This window comes from Lepus europaeus, chromosome 16, assembly GCF_033115175.1.
Source record: "Lepus europaeus isolate LE1 chromosome 16, mLepTim1.pri, whole genome shotgun sequence".
Taxonomy (NCBI): Eukaryota; Metazoa; Chordata; class Mammalia; order Lagomorpha; family Leporidae; genus Lepus; species Lepus europaeus.
Genome location: NC_084842.1, coordinates 60512430 through 60518429, shown reverse-complemented (window position 1 = coordinate 60518429; position 6000 = coordinate 60512430). Strand labels below are relative to the sequence as shown.

At 49.4% G+C, this 6000-nt stretch overlaps 1 protein-coding gene across 3 annotated transcripts in view; it reads left to right on the top strand.

Annotated features, from left to right (window-relative positions):
* The first annotated feature begins 1474 nt into the window (after positions 1-1474).
* C16H4orf19 (chromosome 16 C4orf19 homolog) overlaps positions 1475-6000 on the top strand; it is a 102162-nt gene continuing 97636 nt past the window's right edge. For all 3 annotated transcript variants that reach the window (XM_062213532.1, XM_062213533.1, XM_062213534.1), the window contains exon 1: positions 1475-1592. The gene's annotated coding sequence lies outside the window, so the exon portion shown is untranslated. The remainder of the gene's footprint in view (positions 1593-6000) is intronic.

The following is a 6000-nucleotide window of genomic DNA, read 5'->3' as shown; positions in this document are numbered from 1 at the left end:
ATTTTTAACCCCACTGAAATAAATTGGGTTTCCTATCTTCCAAGACCCATGATCTGGGAATAACTTATATACCAATATAAACATGAACACACTTTGAAAATTAATTGTGGTATTTTCACTCCAGCATGCATCATCAGATTTTTCTGTATTTTTATGAGCTTCACCCCACCCTGGGGTGTCTGCTTGGCATCCAACTGATTTGTACAAAATGCAGATTACACTTTGTACAGACACGTGGAAAGCTTGGTTTCCGTGTACCAATGTGACAGGTTGTCTGACACTGATAAATATCAACAGTACCTCTGACTTTATCCCAACTTTTAACAGTTGAGGATAACTTGGGCTCCTGCATACTCAGGCTCAGAGCACTGGTTCCAAGACTAGAATATGTGTCACTTGTTAAAACATTTTTCAACCTTCCTGTCCCCCCACTATTTCTGAATCAGTATATCTGGGATGGAGCCCAAGAATATTCTTTTTTACCGAATTCCCTTAGAAGACACTAATTCTGCTGGTGTAGGACCACACTTTAGAACTCAAATACAAATCTTTTTTGGACAAAATAACCTAACTGATAAAGATACCAATATCCCATAGACATTAAAGTCTTGTCTAGAAATTGGACACAAGCTTCACTTAGGGCAACAAAAGGATTTTTTAAGATCAGAAAATGACATAAAATATATAACTTCCCTCGCATATCTACCATTTTATGTGGCACAAGCCGTGTGAAAGTAGCTGGCGTAACCAAAGGGTAGTGGGTCCACGTTCCAAAGCTTCCCGGTGCTGTGGTCTCTCCAAGTGCTGCTCTCTCAGCCCTCCCAGGATGAGCAGAGGGGAAAGGGAGAAGGGAAGCTAGGTGGCGCAGCGGATTAGCGCATCTCGCTAGCAAGTCCAGTAATTTGTTTTGGAGTGCAGTTGAAAAAGTCGTCCCAATAGCTGATGGTATTTTTCCAGACAGCCTGGATACTAGAAGGCTGGCAGTAACTACGGGTGGGGAGCTCAGCAGGTTGGATGGAGAGCTGCAGCCAAAGTCCTCTCACCCCAGCCAAAGACAGAGAAGGGGAGGGATGGATGGGGAACCACGGTTTCCCTGAACCCCGGCTCCTAAAGGCAGGAGACAGGGCGCGCAGCGGGTCCCAGCAGCTCAGTTCAATGCCGAGGGGGAAGTAGGAAAAACGCAAGTGCACAGGGAAGAGGCGCACAAACCCATTGGCCGGACGGTGCGTTTATTTCTCTCCCCCACTTAAGCCGCAATCCTGGGACACTGCCTTCTCCCTACAGCACAACAGGAAAAGCAGGTCCCCCACACATTTGCCAGCACGGCGGGCTCTCAGAGGTCGGTGCTCAGCGCGCCCCGGAGAGCCAGCGCCGCACGCTCCGCTGCGGGGCGCGCAGGTAAAGGGTTACGCGTGCCGCCGGGGCTCGCCCGCGGGCCGGCCACGTGATGCGCGGGCCCAATGACAGCGCCGGGGCGGCCCGGGCGAGCACCGCGGGCTCCGGGCGCCCCTCAGCCGCCCGCGTTTCCCCGCGCTGCCGTCCGACGTCGGCGAAGCCATGGGCGCCGCGACCCCGCCGCCGCCCGGCCCCAGGTAGGGACGGCCCCGCGCCGTGCGCGTGGTGCCCGCCGCGGGAGGAGAAGGGCGCGCCTGCCGCGGAACCGGGCGTTGGGGCACGACGACCCCGATTTCTCTCGCGGGTCGCTCTTACTTCTGCATGTCCCTTTGCTCTGCAGTAGTGCCAATTCATGACTAACACATAGGAGGGGAGAGGCGGTTCTGCCTGGTGAGTTGGACCACAGTCGCGCCATTCAACAAAGGCGCCGTCAGAGAAGGGAATTGGGGCGCGCGGGAGAGGAGACTTTTACAAATTCTCCAAACCAGAGAGCGAGACGTTCGGGAGGCTGGGCTCTAGCTGGTTGTGTGGGACTCTTACTGTTTTTCTTTTAAATCCCCCAACTAATGAACTTTGGGGGTACCTGAGAACTTAAACTGGAAAACAGAGATATTGTCTCGTGGGTAGACCCCTATGTCCGTCCCCCCCCCCCCCCCCCCCCCGCTCAAGCATCTGAGTGTTTTGGATAAAACGGAAATGGAAGGTGACCTCCGCAGTTTCTTTGAAATGTCCTTGGGTCCCAGGATTTGCCTCCCCAGCTCACACCGCCTGGTGCCTGCGCCCTCGGGGGCAGAGCTGGAGGGAGGAGAGGCTGCGCAGAGCGTGCCAGGTGCGCGCAGCTAGGCGGTCACTAAATATTTAGTAATTAGGCAAGCATCTCCCAGGTCGATTGACCTTCCTAACCCTGATGAGGTGAGATTTGCACAAAGGGCCACGGAAGAATTTTTCCAGTGACGGGAGGAAGAAATCAATTTTTTTTTCCCCTCTCGCACCATAATGGACCTTGAAAAGAAAACAGAAAACCCTTCCTGTGTGACTTAGCACGGTTTGTTTTCCATCACAGAGTAGGTGTTTATCCTGTGACTTTGGAGCAAGTCAGGTCTTCCATGAGGTGGCTCAAGTCATTTTTCAAAAATATATGGCGATTATTTTCTTCCTTGTCACTCTCTGGGGGGAGAGAATTCCTCGTGCTGCTTCTCACCCTAGCTGCTGGGAGTCCTCAGTGGTTGCAACCAAGCTGCTGTGAGGAGGACTCGCCGGGGCAGAGAACTGAATGAGAAAGTCAGTGAAAGTGGGCCCTGTTTTTACGGCTGTTACGTTCCTTACTGGCTGCTCCCCCTCTGTTGAATCCTGCAGTGAATGCTCATTTAACAGGACAACCCAGGTGTTACAGCCTTGTGACTCTTAAACACCAGTGCCTAGAGATCAGCTTTCTGGTTCCTTCTGTAAAAACACTGTCGTTGAAACAGTCATTCAAAGCTCTAACAGTAAAGTTCTTGGGTGACTCACTTTTCTCTGCAATGTGAAGATTTCCTTAAGAGCAAGCTGCTGTAGACACTGAGAAGTGAGACAGATGCTGCAGGCAGGCAGGGGTGTGCCTTACCTCTCTTCTCTTTCTGTTTGTCCCTCCTCTGACCCTGCCCTCCCTTGGCTCAGCAAGTCATGGCACGTGCCCCAGGGTGAGGTCCTGAAGACTGATAGTGAGTGGTCTCTTAAAAAAAAAAAAAAAAAAGCCCCCCCCCCCCCACCGTTAGTTGTCATTCATTCTGTTCTGCTCACTGGACTTGATTGGTCCCAGATAGACTTCCTAGGTATCTAGAAAAGAACAATTGGGAAGAGTTGATTGGTTCATCCTAGACCCATTTGTGAGTCAGATCGGTCACCCAATTGTAGCTTTTCTTAATGCCTGCTCTCACCTGGGTCATCCTGCCTCCCTAGTTGTAAACCTTTCTTACTCTGGTTATGCCTTGAATGCTTCTTAAGAGGATAAAGTGAGGATTAAATCTTTCATTTTCTCACACCCTTTTCACCGCTGAATGCCGTGGCCCAGCAAGGGTTGGGATCTTCAGAAGATGATCCTGTCCTAAAACCCCATACTGATGGGTGTGCACGATGCGAGCCAGATTGTGGAGAACAGCGTCGTCAGGCACGCTGCTGGGCTACAGTGACCACTGCTCACATAAGACGTTCTCAAACTATGCTGTGAGCACTGAACTCTGCTCAGTGTACAAGTGGCTCTCCAAAATTAAACCCCCATCTGGCCTTGGGAAGAAGGTATGTAGACCTAGAGTCAACAGGGAGTGTACATGCCAGGTGCTGGGGACATTGGCCCTGTCTTCAGGGATCTTACAGTCTCAGACAAGGCCGTTGAAGGATTTTAGCAGAGCACATCTTTGTTTTAGACAGTTCATTCTGCGCACGATGAGAATGGAATGAGGAAGATGCAAACAAAGCCAAAGGCAGCTGCTGCAAAAATCCATGTGAGAGGCAAACATTTGGCCTAGCAATTAAGATACTCACATCCCTTGGGGCGCACCCACTACATACTGTGGCATACGGGCTAAACCTCCACCTGCAGTGTTGGCATCCCATATGGTGCCAGTTCTAGTCTCAGCTGCTCTTCTTCTGATCCAGCTCTCTGCTATGGCCTAGGAGAGCAGTACAAGTAGGCCTAAGTTCTTGGGCCCCTGCACCTGCATAGGAGACCCAGAAGTCCTGGCTTGGATCAGCTCAACTCTGGCCATCGCAGCCATTTGGGGAGTGAATCAGAGGGTGGAAGACCTCTCTCTCTGCCTCTGTGACTAGCTCTCAAGTAAATAAATCTTAAAGAAAAAAAAGGCCAGAACCACAGCTACTAGGCTAATCCTCCACCTGCGGCACCAGTACCTCGGGTTCTAGTCCCGGTTGGGGCGCCAGATTCTATCCCGGTTGCTCCTCTTCCAGTCCAGCTCTCTGCTGTGGCCCAGGAGGGCAGCAGAGGATGACCCAAGTCCTTGGGTCCCTGCACCCGCATGGGAGACTGGGAAGAAGTACCCGGCTCCTGGCTTCAGATCAGCACAGCGCCGGCCATAGCGGCCATTAGGGGAATGAACCAATGGAAGGAAGACCTTTCTGTGTCTCTCTCTCACTGTCTATCTCTCTCTGTCTCTCACTGTCTGACTCTGCCTGGCATAAAATAAAAAAAAAAAAGAAATGGTTAGATGCTGAGTCTGTCTTAATCTGCATGACATTTCAAACTACATTTTTACCAGGTAGATAAACATAAGCCACGCTTCACTGCAATGCTCTTCCTGCTGGCTATTATAACTCTGGAGCCCCAGTTAGTTTTTCATCACAGAAAAGAGTTTTTTGGTAAAGAATGAGCCAGTTTTATTTGCATTATCAACAACCTTTCTGTAGGCTTAAATATACACATTTGAAGATACAGTTAAACTGTTGACTTCATATTGTGTGCACATTATCTGCTGTAACTTAACTCTTGGAAGTAAAAATACCCTGACCTTGGCTTGGTTAACATCACAAGTGGACAAAAGAACAGCCTTTTCCCCCACCAAAAGTTGACCAAAACCTGGCCTGTTGTATGTCTCAGAGGGCTAAATTGTGTTATTAGGAGATTTGGTGGTGTGTGAGAGGCGCATACGCCTGTGAGAGCAGATAGTTCACCCCAGTCGTTCACCTGTTGCCGTATCTAGCTTTTTAGTGTAGTGTGCATTTGGATACAGTTTTATATTTTTAATTATTCGTTAGACTTAGAGTGGATCTGTGCACACTAGAGTCTTGAATTCTCTTAATCTATGTTAATCCTCCCCCCCACTTTGAACTGAGTACTTATCTTGATCATTAATGTGCAATAAATGCACATTGATTCTTTATACCTGTAAAACCGTGGCCCTCCTGTATGGTGGTCAGATTGCTAGCAACCTCAGCCATCCTGCATATTTACTACAGCCTAGAAAGGATAAAAGATGCCTACCTGCACTTTCAAGTCATTATTAAGAGGTACTTATGTTCCCACTGGAACTTAGATGAGATTATTTCATACCTACTTCCTAGGAGAATGGCTCCTGGAGTTCCTGTTCCACAGCAAGGAGGTCCATCCTACAGCTTCAGTGTAGGATTATTGAGATAAGCTTACAAGTAGTCGCGGGGCCGCCCTGTGGCACAGTAGGCTAAGCCTCTGCCCATGGCACCACCATCCCATGTGGGCACTCGTTTATCTCCCAGCTGCTCGTTTTCCTATCCAGCTTTCTGCTTAAGGCCTGGGAAGGCAGTGGAGGATGGCCCAAGCCCTGGAAGAAGCTCCTGGATCCTGGCTTCGAATGGCCCAGCTCCAGCCATTGTGGCCACTTGGGGAGTGAACCAGCAGATGGAAGATCTCTCTTTCCCTGTGTCTACCTCTCTCTGTCTATAACTCTGCCTCTCAAATAAATAAATAAATCTGAAAAAAAAGTAGTCACAACCAATTACCTGGGCAGCAAAAACAATACAGTGAATTTTGTCTGTGATTATCCAAAGTCTGTAAGGAAAACATTAAATTGGGTTCGGAAATGTATGTTAACAAGGAAGTAAGACTGCATTTTGGAAAAATGGACCCTTGATGCTTCT